Source organism: Moschus berezovskii, chromosome 24 (assembly GCF_049115385.1).
Source record: "Moschus berezovskii isolate FMDL1 chromosome 24, NW_MosBer_1.0, whole genome shotgun sequence".
Classification (NCBI taxonomy): Eukaryota; Metazoa; Chordata; class Mammalia; order Artiodactyla; family Moschidae; genus Moschus; species Moschus berezovskii.
The window spans coordinates 4,815,989-4,842,933 of record NC_142483.1 but is presented as its reverse complement, the minus strand read 5'-3'; the positions used below and the strand labels follow the sequence as shown (position 1 = coordinate 4,842,933).

General features: G+C 46.0%; 1 long non-coding RNA gene across 1 annotated transcript; it reads left to right on the top strand.

The window, feature by feature from the left end:
- Positions 1 to 22,953: 22,953 nt before the first annotated feature.
- Positions 22,954 to 26,174, top strand: LOC129547574 (uncharacterized). The gene is made up of 3 exons (XR_008684103.2): positions 22,954 to 23,022; positions 23,379 to 23,646; positions 25,893 to 26,174. It is a non-coding gene; the product is annotated as an uncharacterized LOC129547574 (long non-coding RNA).
- The last annotated feature ends 771 nt before the right edge of the window (positions 26,175 to 26,945 follow it).

The window sequence follows — 26,945 nt, the reverse complement described above, 5'->3', positions numbered from 1 at the left end:
TAACATAAAGGTAACAAGCATTCAGAACAGAAAGCCTGAAAAACAAACCAAATAACAAAAATAATACAATTCCACCAACCGGAAACAGCTTCTTTTGACATACGGTGTATGGTTTTGCAGATCTTTCATTCCCACCTGCGTTTTAGCCTACACATACATTGGGGGAAGAATTTCCCACATCAATAAAAGTTCATCTACAATGTCAGCTTCAGAGACAGGACCACAGCCTAGTGGTAAAGAACATGGACTCTGGATCTAAGTGGCCTGTGTTCAGTGTCAGCTCTACCCCTCACTAGCTGTGTGACCTTCGGCAAGATGATTAATTTCTCTGTGCTTGAGTTTCTTCTTCTGTAAAGTGGAGCTAATAATAATGATATCTACCTTGTACAGAGTGTTTGCCATATTACTGTTCTTAGATCAGCCTGTTTTGTGAAAATACTATAATTTACAAAGCTGGTCCCCTATGGTTGGCCCTTTAGATGGTTTTCAATTTTTCCCTGTCCTAAATAATGTGGCCACAAATGTTCTCAATCATGTATCTTTGAGCACATATATGGTTATTTTTATTAAATTCATAGAAATGGAATTGCCAACATATAGGGGGCTTCCTTGGTAGCTCAGATGATAAAGAATAGGCCTGCAATGAAGGAGACCCGGGTTCCATCCTTGGGTCAGGAAGATCCCCTGGAGAAGGGAATGGTACTCTTCAGTACTCTTGCCTGGAGAATCCCATGGACAGAGGAGCCCAGCAGGTTACAATCCATGGGGTCTCAAAGAATTGGACATGACTGAGTGACTAACAATTTCATTTTTTTCCCCACCAGGGGATATATTTGCCAAATTATACAGAGTTTGTACCAACTGGCTAAAAGACTAAAGAGCAGCATGAGCCCCTGGAGTTCTGGAAACAGAACAGGGGACTGTGGGGACATGACTTAGGACCTGTGATTGATTGATTTATTTTAAATTTATTTGGCTGCATCGGATTTTAATTCCTGCACGCAAGATCTCCATTGCAGGATCTTTTAGTTGTGGCATGTGGTCTCCTGTTCCCTGACCAGGGATTGAACCCCAGTCCTCTGCACTGGAAGCACAGAGTCTTAACCACTGGGCCACCAGGAAAGGCCCTCAGATGTGAGCTTTAGTTGTCAGCAGATTCATGTAGTTCCCTGGAGAGGCCGTGTCTGCTCGTGCAGCCTAATACCACGCTTCCCACCTTCAGGATTCTTTTCCATATCGAAGACGGCATATACCATACTATGTTTAATATTGAAAAGAAACTTACTTTAAAGACAACATTTACTTTAAAAGAGAACTTTTCTTGTTCAGTGGCTAACTCATGTCTGACTGTTTGTGACCCCATGGACTGCAGCACGCCAGGCTTCCCTGTCCTTCACTATCTCCCAGAGTTTGTTCAACTTCAGGTCCATTGCATCGGCGATGCCATCCAACCATCTCATCCTCTGTCACCCCCTTCTCCTCCTGCCCTCAATCTTTCCCAGCATCAGGGTCTTTTCCAATGAGTCGGCTCTTTATATCAGGTGGCCAACAGTATTGGAGCTTCAAGAAAAGAGAACTGTAAATGTAAAATCAGAATCACTCAAGTAAAAAGTAAATAACTGTAAAGATAAACATAAGAGTAGCCAAATATTATTAAATTGCAGCTAGAAGCTTTTGCCTGGGAGGGCTCTGAAATCCAGGCCCTGCACTTGGCATCTCTGGAGGGGGATTAGCGAATTAGCAGGAGCCAGAGAGGTGTTAAGACTTATTAGCTCCAACCTGACACTTTCTCTTTGGTATAGACAGAAAGATCAAGAAAGCATTGAAAAGCGATTTTAGTGCGAGTAGAGAGGACACTGATTTTATATTGAAGGGCCTGTGAAGTTGCCTTCTAAAATTGCCCTGTAACCATTTTCTTCAGTTTAGGAAACATGAGCCAGAATTGCTTCTGAAGGGCCAACTTCCCAGGTGTGAAAGAATTCTTCCTGCACACGTCCATCCTATCAACAAGGTGTTATAGGTAATTATCAGCTCCACTTTACAAATGATAAAACGGAGGCATAGAAAGGTTAACTAACACAGCCAAGATTGCTGTAGCTAATGGCCAGTAGGGCTGGCATTTGGAACTCAGGTATTCTGGCTCCAGAGTTTAAGCTCCTAAATAGCACTTGATATTGGCAATGGCTGACCCTATGACTAGTTACCAGTTACACCCCCATTTGCATCTCATTCTCAGAGCTGAGAATGTTTAGACAACAGGACTCACCTTGGACCCCTTTAACCCCGCTGTAACTGGCTTCTCACCTTGCTAGACTGACCTCACTTTGACCTTGACTTGACCTTGAACTTTCCTTGTTACCTGGCCTGGTGATAGAGACTCTGCTATCCTCCACTGGCACTGATGGCCTAGGCCTTTTTGCACCAGGGAACACTTGGGTCTAGAAGTGAATGTTACATTGGCATTTTGGGGGGCTACAGTGTAGAGGGGAGTTACTTTGCCAAGGGCTGCAGAGTGAGCTCCTGCTAAGCCTGAGCTAGAACCCTGATCTGCCAAGTCCTGCGTGCTCTACCACACCCTGCAAGTTTCTTAATTACATAAACGATTTGTCTTCATAACAGTGGTCTTACTTGCTTTTCCCAGCGATCTTGGGAGCCAGGTAAGTGTAAGTGTTGGGGGAACTGAGGCCGTGTCCAGATCAGAGCTAGTTCTGCACACCAGAGGAAATTCTATCAGAAAGGGGCGTGGGACGAGAACCCAGTCCTGTCTGGCTTTAAGTTCAGATCTCTTCCTGTTAACACAAATGCCCCATCTCCACTTCTGTCTCTTCAGTTTCCCAGGTCCTCTCTTTCATTTCCTAAGACTTGTCATCTTGTCTCTTTTCTCGTAAGGATGGTGGTGCCAAAATATGGGTGATTCATACTGAAGTGTGAATGACTATACCGAGGGTCATATGTTTCTCCATCTGCGTGTGTTTGCACTTACAGGGATTGCTCTCTACCGCAACGCAGGGTTTCATTCCTATATTTGTAATCTACTGCTATGTAACAAACTACCCTAGGACTGGTGGCTTGATATTAATACAGCAGCAGTCATTTATTATCTCTCAGAGGCTCTGTGTGTCAGGAACCCAGACAGGGCAGAAAGGAGAAATCTTGACTCCGTTCCACAACGTCTTAGTCCTCAGCTGTGAGACTCAAAGGTTGGGGACAAAATGAAGACATTCACTTATGCATCTGTGGTTGGAGCTGTGTCAGCTGGAAACACCCCTCATGGCCTATCCATGTGTCCTAAACTTCCTCTCAATACGGTAACTGAGTTTCCAGGGCAAGTAACCCAAAAAGAGAGACAGACAGAATTCATTGCCTTTCATTTCTTCTTTTCATATAATAAAAATATATATATATATTATTTTGGCTGCACCAAAATATTATTTTGACTGCTGCTTAGTTGTGGCATGTGGCATCTTTCATTGTAGCATATTGGATCGAGTTCCCTGACCGGGGATTGAACCCAGGCCCTTCATTGGGAGTGCAGAGTCTTAGCCACTGGACCACCAGGGAAGCCCCTGAGCTCATTGCCTTTCATGGTCTAGTCTTGCAGTTCCTGCAGTGTCGTTTCTGCCTAATCCCACTGGTTGAGGCGGAACCCAAGGTCCATTCACGTCCCAGTGCAGGAATACCAACGTCAAATTATAAGAGGAGCGTGTGGGATGGACACGTATTGGTGTAGCCGTCTTTGGAAAATACAGTCTGGCACATCTCTCTGTAGCTGGGATCTCAAGCACCAGTCTCTGGGAACAGCTCTTAGGCACTTGGTGGGGAGGGTCTCTCGCTGTGTTTCCCATCAGACTCACTTGCTCTTGGGGTTCTCTTTGCTCTAGCTTCCTGCATTCCAAATTCTGCTTTTCTCTGCTCTGCATTTATAGTGCAGTTAGTTTGTGATACATTATTTCTTAAAAGGTTCAGACAGCCCTCTCCACTGATAGGCAGGGGCGTGATCCTGTCTGCCAAGAGGAGCTGACATTGAAAATAGAGAGGAATAAAAAGTGCTGATCCAATTCTGTGCCATTGGATGGAGCCCAGCTAACAACGACTAAAAATTTCCTCTCTGGAGTAAAGGCCTTCCCTGGTCCCAAAGGAGGAATTTAAAGGCTGAAGGTGGGCTGAGCTTCAGGTAAGGGATTGTGTATACTGAGTGCTCACGTGCGTACATGTGTGTGCTCAGTTGTGTCCAACTCTTTGTGACCCCATGGACTATATAGCCTGCTATGTTCCTCTGTCCATGGAATTCTCCAGGCAAGAATACTGGGGTGGATTGACCTTTCCTTCTCCAGGGGATCTTCCTGATCTAGGGGTCTAACCTATGTCTCCTGCAGCTCCTGCATTGGCAGATGGGTTGTTCTACCACTGAGGGTGGAGGTTATCAAGATCTGTCCAGCAAAGTGGTAGCAGTTCCAGAAATTCCTAATTTGGGGTGGGAGGTGTTTCTGGGCAGCAATCTGTTTAGCAGAAGGGATTGGAAGTTCCATTTGCATAACATTTTACAGATATTTGAGAGAGCATCAGTTGTCTATTTCAAGGATTTGGAAGGGGAGCTGTCTTAGTTTGAATTTGACCACAAGCAGACTCTGAGAGAGATTCAAGAATGGAGAAATGAAACAAACAAGGGGAGGAAGGCAATCAAAGGCATGTTATCAAGCCAGCTACCACTGTGGGTGAATGGAGCTGAGCTTGCTAGGGAAACAAGTGCAAAACTCTCTCGTCCAGAGGTATCCCACCCAAGAGGTGACAGAGCTGGGGTATTGATATTCCAATTGCTATCAGGGCTGCTCTTGTAGAGCAGGGTTTAATTCCATCCTGCTGTTGAGAGAAGACCAGGCTTTCAAGGCTTTCGAGAAAGGCTATAGACAAAGAGATACAGAACTGGCAGGGGAAAGGCAGCTGGTACACACCCAAGTGGAAAGGATTACAGGCATGGCATTGACAACATATCCTGCAGGGAAGGTGAACACCCAGAATCAAGAGGGCTCTGGGAGGTGAGACTTTCAGTATTAAGCTAACAAGCTCCCAGACAAACCAGGATGAAGGTCTCACTCTAGCTCTGTGTGTGAGTGTGTGTGTGTGAGTGTGTGTGTGTGAGTGTGTGTGTGTGTGTGAGTGTGTGTGTGTGTGTGTGTGTGTGTGTGTGTACGCGCTCAGTTGTGTCCAAGTCTTTCTGATCCCATGGACTGTAGCCCACCAGGCTCCTCTGTCCATAGGATTTCCCAGGCAAGGACACCGGAGTAGATTGCCATTTCTTTCTCCAGGGGGTTTTCCCGACCCAGGGATTCTACCTGCATCTCCCACATTGGCAGGTGGATTCTTTACCACTGAGCCACCTGGAAAGCCCCACCCTAGCTTTGAGGGCAAAGGAAAACAAGGAACCCATCACCCCAAACTACTGTTTGGAGAGAAAGAATCAACAAAGAATTTGCAAGTGATAAAACTGTTCTGGAATTAGGCAGTAGTGATGGTTGTACAATTATGTGAATATTCTAAAACCCACTGAATTGTACACTTAGGCTGAATTTTATGGTGTGGGCCACCTGCAAAACCCCTTTGAGCCTCGGTGTTCTCTTTATGAGGAAGGAATGATAATATCAACTCCTGTCTCGGGGGTTGTTGTGAGGCTTCAGTGAGATAGTGCTTCAGACACTACTGCTGAGGTCCTTTGTGCTCTTCACTCTGCTTGTTGGTATAGACAAGCCCAGGGGAGAACCAGGTGTCAGGGCTGAGCTGACTGAGAATTTCTCAGAAGGCAGCAGCATCAGTTTGGGAAGAAGGGCTTATTTCAACGGGCCTCTCTAGGCTGGAGGGAGGAGAGTTTTGGCTGAATTTCAAGCATTCGCTCTCGTCTCAGCAGTCAGAGGCTGCCTCCCGGGTGGAATCCTGTACCACTGTAATTGCCTGTCTGGCTTCCTGCCTCAAATCCTTCTCGTATCCACAGCTGAGATCTCTGTCACCCCCCGTGACCTCAGCATCGCCCCGACTTCAGGCAGAATCTAAGGAGACTGAGACAGAGCAGGAGCATCATCATTAACCAATGAAATAACATTTCCACGGCTTACATTTATTGTGTGTTGGCTACACACTGGGTATTATCCCGGGCTTCTCTGGTGGCTCAGACAGTAAAGAATCCATCTGCAACGCAGGAGATCTGGGTTTGATCCCTGGATTGGGAAGATCCCCTGGAGAAGGGAATGGCTATCCAGTCCAGAATTCTTGCCTGGAGAATTCCATGAACAGAGGAGCCTGGTGGGCTACAGTCCATGGGTCTCAAAGAGTTGGACATGACTGAACAATGAAGACTTTCAGGTATTATGCTTAGAACTTCACCTGTGCGATCTCGTTTTGCACCCCCTGATAAACTTACAGGGAGGTCCTGCTATGATCCTCATTTTACCAATGAAGAAACTGGTCTTAGAAAGTCATATAAATTGCCAAACCCCCTGCCCCCGCCCGCCCCCGAGCCTTAGCTGACTGGATCGGGATTGGACAGCTGATCCAAGTTGGGTGACTCATTCTCTCTCCCAGAAAATTTGGGGATTGGATTTGGATCCTTGCTAGTGTGCGCTGGCCGCTCAAAAGGAAGACACATAAACTAGGGAGTTGAGGGGGAGGTGCTTAATAGTCACGTACGTCTGTCTAGTCGCTCAGTCATGTCCGACTCTTTTGTGACTCCATGGACTGCAGCCCGCCAGGCTCCTCTGTCCATGGATTTCCTAGGCAAGAATCCTGGAGAGGGCTGTCATTTCCTTCTCCACCTTAATGGTCATATGTTGACGCAAAGGTGGAAAAGAGTGAGGCAGACGTGCAGAAAGACACAGAGATGAATGGGCCTCTGGAGAAAGAGAAAATGAGAGAGAGAATGGCTTCCTAGGTTCCCCAGCTGCACTTCCTTCCTGTGTTAGTCAGGACTCTAGGAAGTCAAGGATAGAGGTCTGACTCCTTCCGACTTCAATGAAATCTACTGACTGTAGGAATAACACTGGCTCCAGCCATGGCTGGATTGGGGGATCTGCTTTTCTTTTTGCTGATCTTTATTTCTTATAAAGAAACTGCATTTACTTGCAAATTAAAGAAAAGATATAGAAAAGAAATCCACAATACTGTAGGGAGCTCAGGTAAGAGGAGGCATTTTAAAATATGATAAACATGTTAATTTTTTTTGGCTGTGCCCCCACACCATGGGGGATCTGCGCCCCCTGCATTGGAAACACTGAGTCTAAACCACTGGACCACCAGGGAAGACCCAAAACATGCTACCTTTATATGAATAAAATATACGCACACTTTTCCGTTGAATAGTTTCTTGAGTGTGGTTCGAGCTGAATTATCTCAAACTTTTGAGCTGCTAGAATCCAACCTTATTCCCAAGAAGACTACATAAAATGTGATATTTTCCTGCCCCCTTATTAATTAAAGAACTAATCGTGTTACAGTGCTGACCAGGTGTGACATATTGATTTCGCTTTAAAAATACTTTCCAGGGAGCTGATTATGAAAACATAAGGAAGATAATGTGCTTCTTTCAATACTGAACCCAATTAATTTCAGTGACTCATAAACGCTAGGGTGAAAAATTAGAATACTAAAGCTCCATTTGTTTAAGAAAGGAACTATTTTCCATGTTCTCAGTAGACTTGCAGTTGTCTTGAACATAAATTTCTCTCTCAGGTTTTAGAGAATTCACTGAAACCAAAGGAAAGTTCATCCCCAAGTGTTATTGAAAGTATATCCAACTATCAGGTGACAGATGGCTGGCTGAAGAAGAATTGGTCACCCTATAAGGAAAGAGAGGCAATGTCTTTGCAACCCCATGGACTATGCAGTCCATGGGATTCTCCAGGCCAGAATACTGGAGTAGGTAGCCTTTCCCTTCTCCAGGGGATCTTCCCAACCCAGGGATCAAACCCAGGTCTCCTGCACTGCAGGTGGATTCTTTACCAACTGAGCCACCAGGGAAGCCCAAGAATACTAGAGTGGGAAGCCTATCCTTTCTCCAGTGGATCTTCCTGATCCAGGAATCGAACTGGGGTCTCCTGCATTGCAGGTGGATTCTTTTCCAGTTGAGCTACCAGGGAAGCCCAATGATTATCATAATGGATATTTATTGAACCCTTTCATGGACCACACAATTTGTTGAATTTCTCACAATACTGTGAGGCAGGTAATTTTTTTGACTTTTTTTGGGGGGGTGTGTGGATCATTTTTAAAGTCTTTATTGAATTTGGTACAATATTACTTATGCTTTTTTTTTTTTCTTTTGGCTATAAGGCATGCGGGATCATATCTCCTTGACCCAGGATCTAACCCTCACCCGCTGCACTGGAAGATGAAATCTTAACCACTGGACTGCCAGGGAAGTCCTCTGAGGCTGCTGCTGCTAAGTCACTTCAGTCGTGTCCGACTCTGTGCAACCCCATAGACGGCAGCCCACCAGGTTCCCCCATCCCTGGGATTCTCCAGGCAAGAGCACTGGATGGGTTGCCATTTCCTTCTCCAATTCCTCTGAGGCAGATATGTTTAATTCCCATTGTACAGAAGGGGAAAATAAGGCTTAGAGAGGTTTAGTGACTTGACAAGTTCTTCCAGATGGTAAGTGATAGACATGACACCCTAATCCAAGTCTATTTGGAGAGAGCCATGATCTTTAAAAATCTACCACTAGATTCTAACATGTCAAGGGGAGATTGTAAGATACAATCTCCAATGCTCACCCATGAGGAAAGCAAAGTTTCAGATGATTCCTGGTCCAGTGTGGTTTCCATTGCACCAAATGCCACATCGATAAAGATGGTGAAACTGATCTGTTTATAACGCATAGGTGATTCCCTATTTGTATGACTTTGAGAGCCCTGGGAAGACTTTGTTTTCTCCAAGATAAGATATCCCCTCCATTAGATGATAGCTGAGGTCCTACCATTAATTCCTCTAATTTAAGCCATTCTCCTGTTTTTTTCTTAAAATGCAGTTGCTCAAGCATTCCAGTGCCGGTGTGACAGTGGATTTTAATTGGAGAGAGGGAACCAGGAGAGAGAAGAGGAGCCGACTGACGTGAGTCCTGGGACAAGAGAAAGAAGAACGAGGAGAAACATGAAGAAAAGGGAGGAGGGGTCTGAGGATCCGGATGGCAGATCTCTCTAACTATGGTGCTAAAAGAACTGCTTTCCACTGCAGGGGGACACTTAGGGTTCATGATACATTTTTGAAGGGGGATAAAGACGACACTGAGCAGACCTGATTTCTCACACTAGGATCACTTACAGATACAACGCGGATGCGGAGCACAGCTTCAAAGAGCTTGACCCAGAGACTTCGTTGCTCTTGTGACCTTGAGCAAGCCACTCCGCCCTGCTCCCACCCGGCTTTACTTTGAAGACTTGCTGTCAGGTGGGGCGACTGAGCAACGGTCACTTGAGAATTGATTTGGCTGCTGAGTAGACATATTTTTGAAGCATTCGGAATCTCTCCTGGGTTCCTCCAAAAGCTTCTCCACTCTGGATAGGGGTCAAACAAGGTTGACATTCAGTTCAGTTCAGTTCAGTCGCTCAGTTGTGTCCGACTCTTTGCGACCCCATGGACTGCAGCACGCCAGGCCTCCTTGTCCATCACCAAATCCCAGAGTTTACTCAAACGCATGTCCATCAAGTCAGTGATGCCATCCAACCCTCTCACCTCCATGAAGCATTAAGCATGCTCAGTCACTCAGTCATGTCCAACTCTTTGTGACCCCAGGCTACTCTGTCCATGGGATTTTCCAGGCAACAACACTGGAGTGAGTTGCCATTTTATCCTTCTAGAGAGTTCTCAACTCGCAGTAGCTCCTCCAGTTCATTTCCCTCTCCTGCTTTGTGGTCATTAGTGGAGCAGACTCAGTTGTCCTTCGAATTCTTGTTTGGCCAGAGAAGCCCCTGCTAAGGTCTTTTTCCTGGAAGGGTCCTTTCTCACCTCTGGGTGAAACAGCAGGAGAAAGAAACAGTTTATGTAATGGTGTGATTGCACGAATGCCTCAGACTCATTTTTTTCTCCAATTACCACATTTTCTGACAGCTAGTTTGGAAGTTGTTAACCAAGAAAAATTTTTTCCAGCCAGACAGCTTCCAGTTAGAGATCCAAGTTTATCAGAGCATAACTTTAAAGAACACATTGAAAGAGAAGTTCAGATTTTAGAAGAGAGACAATGAGTGGATGAGCGTTCTCATGATGACAGAGTGGGAAGAGGATGACCCCAAGAAACCTAGTAAAAGGTGTTGTCATTCAGTTGCTCGGTCATGTCTTTCCCTCTGCGACCTCATGGACTGCAGCACGACAGGCTTCCCTGTCCTTCACTGTCTCCCAGAGCTTGCTCAAACCCATGTCCATTGAGTCAGTGATGCCATCCAACCATCTCATCCTCTGTTTGCCCCCTTCTCCTCCTGCCCTCAATCTTTCCCAGCATCAGGGTCTTTTCAATGAGTCGGCTCTTTGCATCAGGTGGCCAAAGTACTGGAACTTCAGCTTCAGCATCAGTCCTTCCAATGAATATTCAGGGTTGATTTCTTTTAGGATTGACTGGTTTGCTCTCCTTGCAGTCCAAGGGACTTTCAAGAGTCTTCTCCAACATCACAGTTCAAAAGCATCAGTTCTTCGGTGATCAGCTTTCTTTATGGTTCAGCTCCTACATCCATACATGACCACTGGAAAAACCATAGCTTTGACTAGATGGACCTTTGTCAGCAAAGTGATGTCCCTGCTTTTTAAAATGCCATCTAGGTTTGTCGTTGGTAACTTGCCTGCTAAATTCCTTGAACATTTAATTCGTTAAATATGCGCTGCTTCTCAAAGGACTGGACGAAGAGACTCCCTCAGGAGAGCCTGCTGTGGAAAGCAAGGGTGACTGAAAGGCCTCGATGTTCACCCCTGGACCCACAGTGGCATTTTGTTGAGGCCACGTTTCCCCTAGACTGTTTCTAGGCAATAACTGAGCAGGTGGGGGGTCTATATTGGACCAATACTCTGTTGGGCAACTTTGGCTTCGTGACTCCCCACAGGCCTGGCCCAAACATTCTTAGAACTGTGCTGTAGGCAGAGACTTTCCTAACCAGTCCTGTCTCCTTCCCTCTCTTTTCACAGGTCAGACCTGCACTGCAGTCCAGGCTCTCCCTGTCCTACTCCTGCTCGCTCCCCACTGTCCTCCATAGGTGTTTCCCTAAGGAATCTCTTCTATGTCTAATCCCACGTGGTACAAGCTTTTCAAAGACGAACTAATATAAATAATTAAAGGGTTGAGGGTAAGTCTTGTATTTTACCATAAAGACTATTGTTCTTTAATTCAGTTTCTTTCTTTTTAATCTCCAGGAGAAAGACTAACTGACGTGACTTGAGCCAGGTAAATCAATGAACTGTGGTCAAGCGAGTGAGTCATGTGAGCACATGGCAGCCATGTGGGTGGATTATGGGGGGAAATTCCCAAGAAAAGGTTGGAGAAGAGGCCACCAAATGATAATACAATAAAACATTTCCACAGGGTCTTGAAGGCGTTGCAGGTTTTCAGAACTGTGGAAAATCCAAAACCAGGACTCTTTGGCAAAAGGGGTTGGAAAGAAGCATTCGTAAACCTAATCAGCTGGTGTCTTAAGGGTGCTGACGACTGTCAACGCAGAGAGGAGCTTTATGGAAAATGCCCAGAGGAGAACAGCGTCATTAATCTGGGCCAAGGGCCCTGGGATGGCGTGGGAAGGAGTTAGAGGCAAATTTGTATCTTCTTCCCAATTCCGCTAGCCTTATCTGGGTTCCCCTTGGGCAGGGGCAGTGATAGAGGTACTTAACAACTATAACGGCTATTCAGATAACAAATAATTTAGGGACCCTGAGGTCTAAACGCCAGGGGAGACACAAGATACAAAAATCTAGGAGGAGCCAGAGGCAGGGATCAAAATCTGGGGATGGAGCCAAGGGTTCAGACCTGGGAGACAGATAGATCAGAGAGCATTGTGGGATTGCCTGATGTGTCAGCCGCCATTTATAGCTTGCTTTTAAGGTCTGGCAGGAATATGATGAGTGGGTGGAATGGTCTTATTGAAAAGTCCTGGGGTAGAATGGCCGATGCACAGGGTAAAATGCACACGTTGAATTCTTACCACGAGCTGAATTGAGCCACAATAGATTAGTGTCCCTGGAGCCTTAATGGAATTTTCTAGAACTCAGGGCCAGAGATCATCACGTCGGTCAACAGAAATCTGTAATTTGTGGATATCAGAGGCTTCAGGAAATAAAGAAAATAACAACAGAAAGGGATTTGGGGTATTTGGCTCTTCTGAGTTAAAAGGAGGTGACTTTGTGACTGTCAGTGGTGTGCAGACACAGCCCAGCAGCAGACAAGTTGAAGGATTCAGAGATCTAGCATTCTGTACTTACCCTGATTCTGGGCAACCACTAACTAAGCTGCCACACCCACTCTCCTCTGAGCACAAGCAAAGTGCCCTTCCTGCATCCACTGTATGCCAGACATTGCCCCGAGCATTTTCTGTGCACTTCCTCTTTGAACCTCAGAAAATCTATGATCGTTCCCATTTCACAGAGGAGAAAACTGAGGGTCATAGGATGAAGTCACACAGCTAGCACCAAACAGATCTGGACCTTGAATACCAAGTTCAAGTCCAGTTTGAGCCCCCTATTATACTCCCCCTCCACCCTTGCTTTCAATGTAAACTCTCTCAGTTATCAACTTTATTACTCATTTTCCCACATAAGACTTTGATGCCCACAGTGGTCATTTCAATTAGTACCCAGAGTCTTACTGAGTATTATTTAAAAGTAGTTTTTGTTTGTCCCCTTTATTTTTTGAGCTCAGTTGTTTTTTTTAAACTGGGTAATATAGCCAAATAGTACAAAATTTAGAGACACAAAAGAGCATACAAGTGTTGTTTCCCCACTACCCAGCCTCTTATTATGATGAGGTTTAGAAGTCATCTGCATTTTCTTTCTTTCATGTCTATTACCACCTTTGCTATAGAATTGTTTTTTTCCTTACTGATATGTATTATAGAAGCTTCTAATATATGAAGGGAACTAGTCCTACGCCTGTGGTATGAATTGCCAGTATTTTTCCCAGTTTATCTTTTGCTTTTTGAAATTGTGAAGGTTTTTTTCCATGGAGAAACGTTGTGGCAGTCAAATCTGTCAATTTTTAAATTTTATGACTGGGATATGCCATTCTCAGACAGCTATACCTCACCCCAAGATTATAAAACAAAATTCCCTTCGTTTTCTTCTGTTACTGTTCTGGGCTCGATCCATCTGAAAACTTTTTGCTGTAATGAGATATGGATTCAATTTAAGTTTTTCATAATAACAAGCCAGTTATTCCGACAATGTTTATTGAATAACCTTTGTTCCTCACTGATTTGAAATGCCACATTTATTCTGTGCTAGATCTCTCAATATATTTACTTCTGAGCTTTATGTTATAGATATGCTTGTCTCTTGATGCAAGTACCACACTGTTTAAATTACTGCAGCTTAATATCATGTTTTAATAGCTGGGAGACCCAGTACCTTTCTTTCTACTCTTCCTTTCAGAACTCTCCTGGCTATTCCTAATTGTTTACTTTTCCATGTGAATTTCAGAATTCATCTCTCTAGTTCTCCCCATCTCTAGCACCCTAAAAACTGTTGGTTTTTTTTTTCTATTGGAATTGCACTAAATTTACAGATTAATTTAGGGAGAAATGACTTCTTTATGAGTTGAGTCTTCCTATTAAAGGAAAAGATGTAACTTTCTGAGAGTCTGCTTTGCAGTGCAGGGGACATGGGTTCAATTCCTGATGAAGGAACTAAGACGTCCCAGGGCACAGAGCAACTAAGCCTGTGTGCCGCAACTACGGAGCCCAGGCATCACAATGAAAGATCCCACATGAAAATAAGATGGCATGGGCCACAACCAAAACATGATGCAGTCAGATAAATGAATAAATACGTGTTTTCTCAAAGACATAGCTTTCTTTTTTAAAGTGTTCTTTGATGTCCCTCGGGAATGTTAATTTTTCAAGTAGAATTTGCATGCATCTTGTTACGTTAATGGATGGATTAGTTCAGTTCAGTTCAGTCGCTCAGTCGTGTCTACTCTTTGTGACCCCATGGAATGCAGCACGCCAGGCCTCCCTGTCTATCACCAACTCCAGGAGCTTACTCAAAACCATGTCCACTGAGTCAGTGATGCCATCCAACCATCTCATCCTCTGTCGTCCCCTTCTCCTCCCGCTTTCAATCTTTCCCAGCATCAGGGTCTTTTCAAATGAGTCAGTTCTTTGCATCACATGGCCAAAGTATTGGAGTTTCAGCTTCAGCACCAGTCCTTCCAGTGAATAGTCAGGACTGATTACCTTTAAGATGGACTGGTTGGATCTCCCTGAAGTCCAAAGGACTCTCAAGAATCTTCTCCAACACCACAGTTCAAAAGCATCAATTCTTCGGCTCTCAGCTTTCTTTATAGCCCAACTCTTGCATCCATACATGACTACTGGAAAAACCATAGCTTTGACTAGATGGACCCTTGTTGACAAACTAATGTCTCTGCTTTTTAATATGCTGTCTAGGTTGGTCATGACTTTTCTTCCAAGGAGCAAGCATCTTTTAATTTCAGGGCTGCCATCACCATCTGTGGTGATTTTGGAGCCCCCCCCCCCCAAAAAAAAGTCTGTCGCTGTTTCCACTGTTTCCCCATCTATTTGCCATGAGTGATGGGACCACATGCCATGATCTTAGTTTTCTGAATGCTGAGTTTTAAGCCAATTTTTTCACTTTCCTTTTTCACTTTTATCAAGAGGCTCTTTAGTTCTTCACTTTCTGCCATAAGGGCGGTGTTATCTGCATATCTGAGGTTATTGATATTTCTCCTGGCAATATGATTCCAGCCCAGCGTTTCTCATGATGTACTCTGCATATAAATTAAATAAACAGGGTGACAATACACAGCCTTGATGTACTCCTTTCCTTATTTGGAATCAGTCTGTTGTTCCATGTCCAGTTCTAACTGTTGCTTCCTGACCTATATACAGATTTCCCAAGAAGGAGGTCAGGTGGTCTGGTATTCCCTTCTCTTTAAGAATTTTCCAGATTTTGTGATCCACACAGTCAAAGGCTTGGCATAGTCAATAAAGCAGAAGTAGATGTTTTTCTGGAACTCTCTTGTTTTTTCAATGATCCAACGGATGTTGGCAATTTGATCTCTGGTTCCTCTGCCTTTTCTAAAACCAGCTTGAACATCTGGAAGTTCACAGTTCATTTACTGCTGAAGCCTGTCTTGGAGAATTTTGAGAATTACTTTACTAGCAAGTGAGATGAGTGCAACTGTGCAGTAGTTTGAGCATTCTTTGGCATTGCCTTTCTTTGGGATTGGAAAGAAAACTGACCTTTTCCAATCCTGTGGCCACTGCTGAGCTTTCCAAATTTGCTGGCATATTGAGTGGATGGATAATCTACATTTTTATTGCTATTATAAATATCTTTTGCCCTTCCATCATATTTCCTAACTAGATGTCATTTTAGCAACAGTTGTATATCTCCACTCTGGCAGTATTGCTGCAAGTTATCTTGGGAAACTTCACATCTGACTTGGGTTCCAGTTGTTGGAACTTGGCAACAACTCCATTTGTTACCAACTCAGATTCCAGTTCCTTCCACCAGCCTACAGCCGAGACCCAGACCCTTTGGCATGTGAGGGTTCTGGCAGAGGGAATGCCCTACCCATACAGCTAAGTGCCTTTAGGATGGATTCCATGGGTACTCAAATAGGTTGATGATGTTATGTATGTCATAAACAATTACAAATGTGTATGAATCCAATATCTTTTCATCCTCTGGGACAGAGGAGAAGATAGCAAAGTAAAGTTTATGTTGCTTCAGTCTGAAACTGTTTGGATAAACTTATCTTTGGTGTCCTAACAATTGATCAACTGCAGGAAACTGAGGCAGTATTCAATATTACATGTTCTAAAGATGCCACGCTATTTTTTCCTCAAATCACAAAAGGCGATAGGGTGTCAGGTGTCTTCCCAGGAAAATTGAATCAGTCTGGTATTGGAATTCGTCAATGTTCACTAGTATTCTTGACCATCACTGGTGTTTAATGAACATCTATTATCTATGTGCCATCTGGTGCTGGGAGTTGAGGACACAGAAATGAATAAAGCTACAAGTCCCACCATCCAGTAGGGAAGATACGCAGAAAGTCACTCTAATGAATAAGGACAAATATTCAATAGACTTATGTTCAACATGCCACAGGAATGTAGAGGAGGGGGCTGTGGAATTTACTTGGGTTTGGGCTTCCCACGTGGCTCAGTTCAGGTCAGTGCAGTGCTCAGTCGTGTCCGACTTTCTGTGACCCCATGGAATGCAGCACGCCAGGCTTCCCTGTCCTTCACTATCTCCTGGAGTTTGCTCAAACTCATGTCCATTGAGATGGTGATGCCATCCAACCATCTCATCTTGTCATCCCCTTCTCCTCCCGCTTTCAATCTTTCCCAGCATCAGGGTCTTTTCAAACGAGTTGGTTCTTCCCATCAGGTGGCTAAAGTATTGGAGTTTCAGTTTCAGCATCAGTCCTTCCAATGAATATTCAGGATTGATTTCCTTTAGGATGGACTGGTTGGATCTCGTTGCAGTCCAAGGGACTCTCAGGAGTCTTCTCCAACACCACAGTTTAAAAGCATCAATTCTTCGGCACTCAGCTTTCTTTGTGGTCCAACTCTCACATCCATACATACCCATGAGGCTCAGTGGTAAAGAATCCACCTGCCAAGCAAGCGATGTGGGTTCGATGCCTGGATCGGGAAGATCCCCTAGAGAAGGAAATGGCAACCCACTCCAGTATTATTGCCTGGGAAATCCCCTGGACAGAGGCGACTGGTGGACTATAGTCCAGGGGGTCCCAAAAGAGTCAGATACGACTGAGCGACTAAACAGCAATAGTGGTAGTCTGGCTTTTGAGCTAGGCCTTAAAAGGTGAAGAGTAGTTAACCAGTTCGGCAAGGGTGGCAGAGGGTACTAGGGCTTATGGGCTTTACCTGAGAGCTAGCACCAGTGGGGGCTGGGCCCAGCTCTTGCCCAGGGCAGGATGTCAGGGGTGGGAAAGGCGTGTCGGTGGTAGTCACTGTTCCCAGGAGCAGTGCTAACCAATCTGGAGTGGATAAATGCCCTAATTCTCACCTGCCTAGTGGGACGGCTCTGAAACGTGTTCTACAACACTGCTCAGCGGATTGGGCCCCAGCTGCTCACAGGGTAACTTACTCCCTAACACACATCTCTGCTTCCTTCCCTTGCCGTCCTACTTGTCCATGTCCCCACTGATCCTTTCCTGGGATCGCCTCTTCAGCAAACCGTGTGCTTGAGTGCTAAGTCGCTTCAGTCGTGTTCGACTGTGATTCCATGGCCCACAGCCCTTCAGGGTCCTCTGTCCGTGGGATTCTCCAGGCAGGAATTCTGGAGTGGGTTGTCATATGTGCTCAAATCCTAGTGTCATGGTGTGCGTCTGGGCAACTAACCCCAACAGCAAAGGATGGGCAGAGTGCGTTCCTGGAAGGAAGAATAGTGTCAGCGAAGGCACAGAGGTATGACACAGCATGACATGTCTGGGGACCAGAAAGAAGTTAAATACCGTATGGCCGTAGAGCCGTTCAAGGAAGCTCAAGGGAGATGAGCTTGTCAGGCAGTGTGGAGAAACATGGGTGCCCGGGTTTCCAGTGGCTTGACCTTTGTGGAGAAAGGATATGGGATTGAAATGTTTTAGAAGTTCCGGGGATGATTTGGTGGTGGGCAGGGGCACTGCCTGGGGGCTTCCCTGGGGGCGCAGCGGTAAGGAATCCGTTTACAATGCAGGAGAGTCTGCCCGCAATGCAGGAGAGGCAGCTTTCATCCCTGGGTCAGGAAGATTCCCCTGGAGAAGGAAATGGCGACCCACTCCAGTATTCTAGCCTGGCGAATCCCATGGACAGAGGAGCCTGGCGGACTACAGTGCTGGGGGCCGCAAAGGGTCAGACACGACTGAAGCGACTAAACCACCAACCCCCCGGGGCACTGCCTGGGGAGCAGCGAGGAAGAAGACCCTGCCCTCCTCCTCCCCGCCTCTCTCTGGCGCTTTTGCCCAGGGCGCGGGGCTCCCAGCGCCAGCTCCGGGGCTCAGCACACTCCCGGCCACGTGAGCGAGCCTCCGGCCTTGCAGCAGAGACGCTGGCCTCCCCCGCTGCGGCGCGGGCGCCCAGCGGCCGCCGAGGCTGCGGCGCAGGTACCGGGGGTGGGCGGGGCGCCGCCTGCAGCCCCCGCGCGCCGTTTCCAGGCCTGGGACGCCTGTCTGTCCCCAGCGGCGGCACAGACGGAATTTTCCTTTCTGCAGCCGCGCCTTCCCGCCGCCGTCCCACTCTCTGAATGCCGGGCTCATCCGAGCCCTCCTACTCAGGCGGTCATTGATATTCTCATCCTGTTGCTGGCTCCTGTCAATTGAGGATGGAGGAACCGGGAAGGGCTCTCAGAGAGGCTGGGGCGACCACGTGCCTTTCCTGTCTGCGTGGACACAGGGACAGGAGTTTCGGGCAAGCAGGTGGTCATAAGCAGCCCTGTGCCTTGTTTTCTTTTCCTTCTGTCTTTCCTTTTTCTTTCTTTTCCCCTTCCCTTCCTCCTAGGCCCTGAACTAGGCATTCCGGATTCAGAAATGACTCAGTTGAAATCTTTGCCCTCAGAAAGCTCCCAGTCGAATGAGGGAAACAGAACATGATGACCCAGTACTTACAGTTTTGTGTGCTGAGTACTGTGATTGAATTCTTTATATATTTCAAATATTTGTTGAATGATGAAAGAAAAAAATTGAATGAATGTTAGGGCAGGGAGGAGAGAGGTGTAGTCAGGGAGGGCTTCATAGAGACAGTGGTGTCTGAGCTCATTGGGAAGGGCTGGTTATAATCACTAGCTCTTGCTAACTGCTGGGTACCTCACTAGGCCCTTTTAGCTGGAATCCTCGTGACAAAACCGTGAGCAGACAATCCTACTTTACAGAGGAAGAAAACCTCAGAGAGATTGGATAAATTGCCTGAGATCATAAAGGATTCCAGGACAACTCTGTCTTCTGCAAAGCCTATGGTTGTTCCACCAGGCCTGGGGAAGCATATCCCAAACAGAGGGAACAGCTTGAGCACAGGCTTGGGGGGCACACTATACATGACACAGGAGCTTATTCTCTGAAATCCTTGGCTGTCACGCTCTCTAATATACTCTTTCCACCGTGGCTTGCAGGAAGAGCAATTGGCAGGTGAGTGTTCAACACTTCCTCCTGGAGTTGGGAATTAGAGTCTGAATCTCAGCAATTCTGTGACGGGCTGTGTGACCTTGGGGAACTCCCTTCCCCTCTCTGAGCCTCTTTTCCCTCATTTGTTTAAATGACTCCTTGATTCTTACCCTAGAGTTGTAAGAATTGTAGAGTTGTAAGAATTCAATTTGTGAAGCCTTGAATTACAATCTATCTGTTCAAGGTGACTTTGGAATACCCAGGATTGGCTCTTGATGAAGGGTTTGGCTGAATCACCAGGCAAGGGGACTTTTAGATAATTGGATAGGGAATGCCTTCCATCTTCCAAGAAATGAGGGTGCTGGCAGACAGCCTGCTGCTAGCCTGCTTCAAATGGACCAGATGCTATTTTGGAGATGAGAAAAGACATTCTCTTGACAGTGGCAGTGTAGAGAGAAGATAAAAACCAAGAAATAGAAATACTGACTGACTCCTGATCAGGAATGGGAGACAAGCAAGCCAGCCAGGTGTCTCCAGCCCTTGAGAGTATCTCTAGTCCTGGCAGCATCCTGCAGATGTTCACGGTGAAAGGGAGGGGATGGAGAGAGAATGCCAATGGGCTTTCAGGCTGAATCATACTCATGAAAATGACAGTCAAGTGTTTGACCTTGGACTATGACGCTGTTTTTCTCCAATCCCTGGAGCTGGTTGTTTTTAAGAGAAGAAGAAATGGGGCCATCTGCTCAGAGCTGGCCCTGGCACTGAGGAACCTATCCCTGGGGACAGCCATGCAAGAACTCATTCAATGTGGTGTCAGGGTGGGGGTTGGAAATGTTCTTCTCAATGTACAGATATTTACATTAAGGAGTAAAGCCATTAATGCCTCATGCCATCTCACGAGTAAAGAAGAGGATGTCTTTTTTTCTTTGTGGCTCAAATCCTCAGGTTCTCGGCAGAGATATTGTAACCATACTTTCAAAATAAAATCTTCACAGAGTCTGTGAATCACATCCTGACCACTTCAAGAAATGGGAGACTCAAAAAAAAAAAATTGACTGCAGAATATCACATAGGTATTAAGTGGTAAGCCACGGATTCAAATATTAGTCTGTTTCCAAATCGGAACATAAGTTTCATTACACTCTTTTTTTTCTTTAAATAAATAATTGCTATCATGAACATGTACTTACCATGTGCCAGACACCGTATTGGGCACAATTTATACATAATCTCTTAATTTTCTTCAGTAACTCAGCAAGGAATGATTAACCCTACTTTACAGATAAATAAACTGAGTCTCACTAAAGAAATTGCAGGAGGCTGCCTGGCTAATAGGTGGCTGAGGCAAGGATAGACCACTTGGCTCTGACACTAACGATCTAATTGATCCACAGTCCAGGAGTGGTGGAGCAGGATGGGGAGTCAAGAACTGCCCATTGTTTCTATAAACAGCTCATTCACTGGCCTCTTGTAAATATCTTGTCCTACCACCTGGAAGGCACCTCCTTGAAGAGGAACTATACCAGAGGTAGAGAGAGGGGGTTGCCTCCTGCACGGACTTGGCACAGAAGGCTCAGCTCCTTCCCTGGGATGGGGTTAAATGCTGAGTGGAAGGGATGCTTTTTTACTTATCTGTGAAGTGGTATGCAGATGCTGCTACAAAACAACCTCTGATGAATTCTCTGAGTTTCCCAGGCGGGGAAAACCCACTCTGTGCTGCTCCTGCGTGCATGACAGAAATGTTCCTCTATCACCATGGCAACAGCCAATACACCGCATCCCACAAGAGGCCAGAGCTGCTCTGTGGGGAGCTGTGGTCCAAGCTTGGTGGGAGTAGGAGTGGGGTATATGGGAGGAGGGGTGTCTCATCAGCTAGATTCTTCTTGCTTGGGGCCAGTTTGTTCCTGGAGCAGGAATGTTTATACAGGATTCTGAGCCTCCTATGTCGGCAGGAATTTGGGCAAAGGGAGATGGCAGGGAAGCTGAGGAGAGTCCAAGAGGCCTATTATTTTTTCTATGGCTTCCAATAAATGTGTTTATTAGGCAAGCTGCTGATGAATGCCACCCTTCTAAAGATGCCTGTCGATACACCCTAATGCAGAATCTCATGGGCCTTGCACACAACCAGATCTGACTTACAGCTGTGTAACTTTTTATTCTAAGAGCTCACGTTAGTTGGCGTACCCTCTCTGAAGTCTAATTGCTTTATTGGTAAAAGGGGGATATTTAACACCATTATGAGAGGTTAAATGAGAAGACCCGTGGGCAGTTTCTGGTATCCGGTCAGCATCTAATCAGTTGCAGTTATTATTATGTCCCCAGTACTCTCAGAGAAATGGAGACTTGGCGAGGGGACCATCTCTGACTCCCTTAAGTCAGGGGCAGACTTGGAATTAGAATTCATGCCACCTTTGTTGCTTCTGGGCGCCCCAGCTTCTCTCTCTTCCTAAGGCCATCTGCCAGTGTTTAGCCTCTGTCCCTGTGTTCCCTGGTTCAGCCTGGTGATGTCAGGTGCTTACTTCCCCCTGTGGGGCCCCGCCCAGAGAATCTCACAGCACCAGACCTTGGGGATCACCCAGCTTAGCTCCCTCTCCTTCATCTTTTCCAGCCCAGGAAATAGAAGCCTGGAGACAGAAGTGAAGTTCCTTCCTCAAAGTCATCCAGAAAGGCAGAAGTCATTAGTTAAAGTGCTTGTTACCTTTATTTTGGCAGTTGTAACGCAGCCTGGGAGTAGCTGCAGAGGTGCGCCTGTGCCTTCCATGAACTCCCTTGGGTGTGTGATGTGGTGAGATGTATGTATGCGAAGAGGCCTTATTTTGCATTTTAGTTGTGCTAGTGGCAAGTTCTTTGATTCCCCTGGCATCAGAAATAGGAATAGCTAACATTTGCACAGTGCTTCACAGATGATAAAATACACTCACGTACTTGATCTTATTTAGGCCTCCAAATAGTCCTTCAAGGTCGTTGTGATAATTATTGCCATGCTTTTACAGATCAGGAAACTGAGGCTGCGAGTGACTTCTTCAGAAGGACACAGCTACCGTGAGGCAGGTTTAGGAGCTGAACTTATATTTGTGAGATTCCTAAATACAGCCAAGTGGCCCAGGCGATGTGCCAGCTTCAGAGGATTCAAAGATAGGGACACGGCTGTCTTCTGTGCTGGGCTGGAGGAGGAGGGCATCCACAGGGCTGATGGTCATGAAGGCCTACGGAATGCAGATGACAAACCCGCAGTTCAATCAGGTTCTCCAAATGACAGGTCACAGGATAGTACTGGAGGCAATGATGATGCCTCTTGCAGTAAAGCTTTGTCACCTTCAAAGTTTTCCCATGTTATCTCATGAGAGGCCCAAGGAAGACCTGTTCCTTCTGGTTTACATAAGAGGCCCAGGTTGCTGAGCTATTTGTTGAAAATTGCAAAGCCAGTGAGTGATAGAGCCAGGACAAGGACCTATTATACTTTCTGAACCCTAACTCTACCTCGCCTTAGGGCAGCTGGGTCTGAATGGGGTCCCAGATCCTAAGGCATGAGGGAGGGACAAGGATAACACCTACGTTCCAACAAACTTCCGTGTTTGGGAGGAACCGGGACCGTGCACCAAGGTTTGCCTTTAAGCTCAGTTTTTTGAGCTCTGCATGCAGAACGCTCCTGTCGCCAGCCTGGCTGCCTGTGAGCCTTCTCCACTGCACTGCTGCTCAAGGGGAAGAGAGAAATCCAAGAGGTGGTAAAGCATTTAAATTGGTTCCTGATTTTAGCAGGATTCTTTTCATCTGTGGTCGCCAGATGTTTGCTTGTGTTTACAATTCAGTGGGAAGATAAAGATTACACAGCGAAGAACCTCAAAGAGTCCCAGGCTTCCAGGCTTGGAAGAGACATCCCTGAATGATTAAGAAAGATGGGGGAGACACCCCCCCCCACCTCCCGCCTTCCTCACCAATTGCTCTGGGAGAAATGCCTTCCCCCTGCAGATGAGGAATGGTGCTGGCTGGTTTCAGAGGAAGATAGGTAGAAAAGGGCCTAAGTGCACCCTTAAAATTTTCTATTTTACAGCATTTCCTAATCCTGCTCCTCCTTCAGTTCCAGAGAAAAGGCAAGGTGACTCAGATGGTCAAGAGTCTGCCTGCCAATACTGGAGACCTGGCTTCAGTCCCTGGGTTGGGAAGATCCCCTGGAGAAGGAAATGGCAACCCAGTCCAGTATGCCTGCCTGGAGAATCCTGTGGACAGAGGAGCCTGGTGGGCTCCAATCCATGGGGTTGGGAAGAGTCAGACACGACTGAGCGATTAACACACAAAACAGATGAAGAGCACTATGTTCTCCTAGCATCCAGATCCTGGATCCACAGGTAAGGATCAGGGAAAACTTTGAATTACAGCTCATGAAAAACCCCAGCCCATTTATAATGCAGTGTCTTTGCACACTGCAAAGACACTTCTTGGCAAGGACTCAGAGGAACAAAGAAGATGTTGGTTTAAGCAAATGCGATTTACAGTTGTGCCAACAAATGAAAATCTTCTGACCTTATTCAACTGATTAATAACTTCCCATGCCCAATCATAAGAAAATAGTCTGTTCTTCTGCAAGAGTAATATCTTATTAAAACCAACCAGAAGATAATTGTGAATGAGTGGAATGTTTGATAAATATTTTTACTTGTCTTGTGGGCCTCCATTGTATCAGTGAAGAACTCTCTAGGTAAGCAATTCTCTGGGAACATTTTGATCTAGCACTCAAGACTGGGAGACTTCCTGTGTTTTGGATATTATATGCTGCTGTTGCTGCTGCTGCTAAGTCACTTCAGTCGTGTCCGACTCTGTGTGACCCCATAGACAGAAGCCCACCAGGCTCCCCCATCCCTGGGATTCTCCAGGCAAGAACACTGGAGTGGGTTGCCATTTCCTTCTCCAATGTGTGAAAGTGAAAAGTGAAAGTGAAGTCGCTCAGTCGTGTCCGACCCTTAGTGACCCCATGGACTGCAGCCTACCAGGCTCCTCCATCCATGGGATTTTCTAGGCAAGAGTACTGGAGTGGCTTGCCATTGCCTTCTCCGGATATTATATGAGGCTTTGCAAATCATTCTAAGAGAACTAGGAGACAGAATTCCTCACTGGGATTGCCATCTAAAGAAGTAGCTGGATAGGGACTTCCCTGGTGGTCCAGTGGCTAAGACTCTGCGCTCCCAATGCAGCGGGCCTGGGTTTGATCCCTGCTCAGGGAACTAGATCCCACATGCCTCACCTGTGGGTTTACGTGCCACAGCTAAAGATTCTGCATGCCACAAAGAAGACAGAAGATACCATGTGCCACAGACATGGCATAGCCAAATAATAAATAAAGATATTAAAAAGTTTTAAAAATAGCTGGATAGACACTAACAAAATAAATATATGCATAAGTACAGCCCCTCAGAGCACCTCTACAGACATTTGAGTGCTTTCCACGTGCCAGGTGCTATTCTAATTCTTAAGGAGTATAATGTTAATACAGGGAAGGTCTTTGCCACCAAGGAATAGATCTATACATTCTTACGACTTACTCGGTGCCTCGTCCCTGACTTTGCTCTTGCCATCTCCTCTGTCTTGACCGTCTCCTCCAGACTGTCTTGGTTGTCTGAATCTACCCACTTTATAAGCCCTCCCCTGTGACACCTCTTCTACCCCAGGGATCTCTTCTTCCTCCGGCTCCTGTGACACACACTGCCTGCTCCACTTTCTGCTCACACACAGCTGTTGTTGTTCAGTTGCTCGGTCATGTCCAATTGTCTGCAACCCTGGGGACTGCAGCACACCAGGCTTTCCTCTACTTCACCATCTCTTGGAGTTTGTTCAAATGCATGTCCATTGAAGTGGTGATGCCACCCAACTGTTTTATCCTCTGTTATCCCCTTCTCCTTCTGCCCTCATTCTTTCCCAGCATCAGGGTCTTTTCCAGTGAGTTGGCTTTTCGCATCAGGTGGTCAGTTTTGGAGCTTCAGCATCAGTCCCTTGAACGAATATTGAAAGGTCACACACAGACTTCTCTGCTATTGTTAGTTATGTGTTCACCTGTTTCAAAGTTGTCTCCTTATGGGCTCAACTTGTATTTTCTTCATCCTTGAATCTCCTCTACCCTCTCGTGCCTAGTATCATGCTTTGTATGTGTCAGGTTCTCAAAACATGTTTGTTAACTGGTTGATTTTTGAATATTATATATGCACTACAAGCTTAATGGCTAGGGGGAATTACTTAGTGAAATATGAAAAGAAATATAATCCAATCATCCACACACAAAAAAAGTGATGCAGTGTCTGAAATCCCATGATTAGAGATTCATGCCTTTGAAAAGATTTCCCTCATTTTCTAAAACAGTACTTCTAGGAAGGACAATATATTAATCAAAGTTTATTTACTTAATATATTAGTGATTTACTAGTTTTATTCTCCAATAGACTCAAGAACTAAGTTGGGTACAGTTGGATTGTAAAACAGCAGAGTCCTTGCTATGTATCAGGCAGTGTGCTTGATGCTGGGGTCCAAAGATGACCACGACGCAATCCTATCCTTGAGATGCTTATATTCTAGTCACCAGAATATTTTGTTTTCATTTCTTCAGGGACTCTGATGAATCCAAGCACAGGCAATGAAACACAGCCCAATGTGGGGACTGAGGAAAGGCTTCCTGGAGGAGTCATCAAGGCGCATTCCTCCAGAACTTCCCTGTCTGCGTGCTTTCCCCACTTCTCTGCTGGTAAACTCTTACAGCTGCCTCGAGACCCATCACAAATGTCACCTCCTCTGAGAAGCCGTCCCTAAGCCTCACAGGCAGAATGAATCCCTGTTGTATTACAGTGTTTCTCACATCTTATTGTGGTGATTGATCCTCCCTACTCTTCCCTCTAGCCCACGTGGACAATGAACTCACAACAGGGGCCACTTCCTAATCACGTCATTAGGGAGACAGGTGAAAGTCGCTCAGTTGTGTCCGACTCTTTGCGACCCCATGGACTATACTGTCCATGGAATTCTCCAGGTCAGAATACTGGAGTGGGTAGCCTATCCCTTCTCCAGCAGATCTTCCTGACCCAGGAATCAAACCCAGGTCTTCCACATTGCTGGCGGATTCTTTACCAACTGAGCTATCAGGAAAGCCAGGCAGGAGACGGGAGGACCGCTGTATTACTACAGTTGACCGAAGACCTCTCAGGCATCACTGGGTCTCTGGCTCAGGGCTGAACTGTGCATCTCCAGCTCCCAAGCTGTGTGCCAGCTGGGATGTAGGAAGCAAGGACTGCCTGCCAACATTAGCGCCAAGCTGCTCAGTGATTCCATTCAGTCCAGTACATACTTAACTTACTGAGCACTGAGTTCCAATAAGAATAAGAACCTGGCCACCACTCCTAGAATACTTATTGTGTGCCAAGTGCTTTACATACATGATCTCACTGGCTCTGTGTAACACTTTTTGTAAAGTGTGATCTCCTTTTACTAGCTGAGGAAAATAGGCTGGGAGGTCTGATTTTGCCGAAGGTCACACATCACTCAGAGTGGTCTGAATGGAATGTGTATCTGAGGCGGCCTGCTCCAATTTAATGTGGGGATTAAGTATATCTCCTGAGAGGTGAAAACAAAGGTCTGGGGGTGGGGGGGCATACAAGATTTAGGGAAC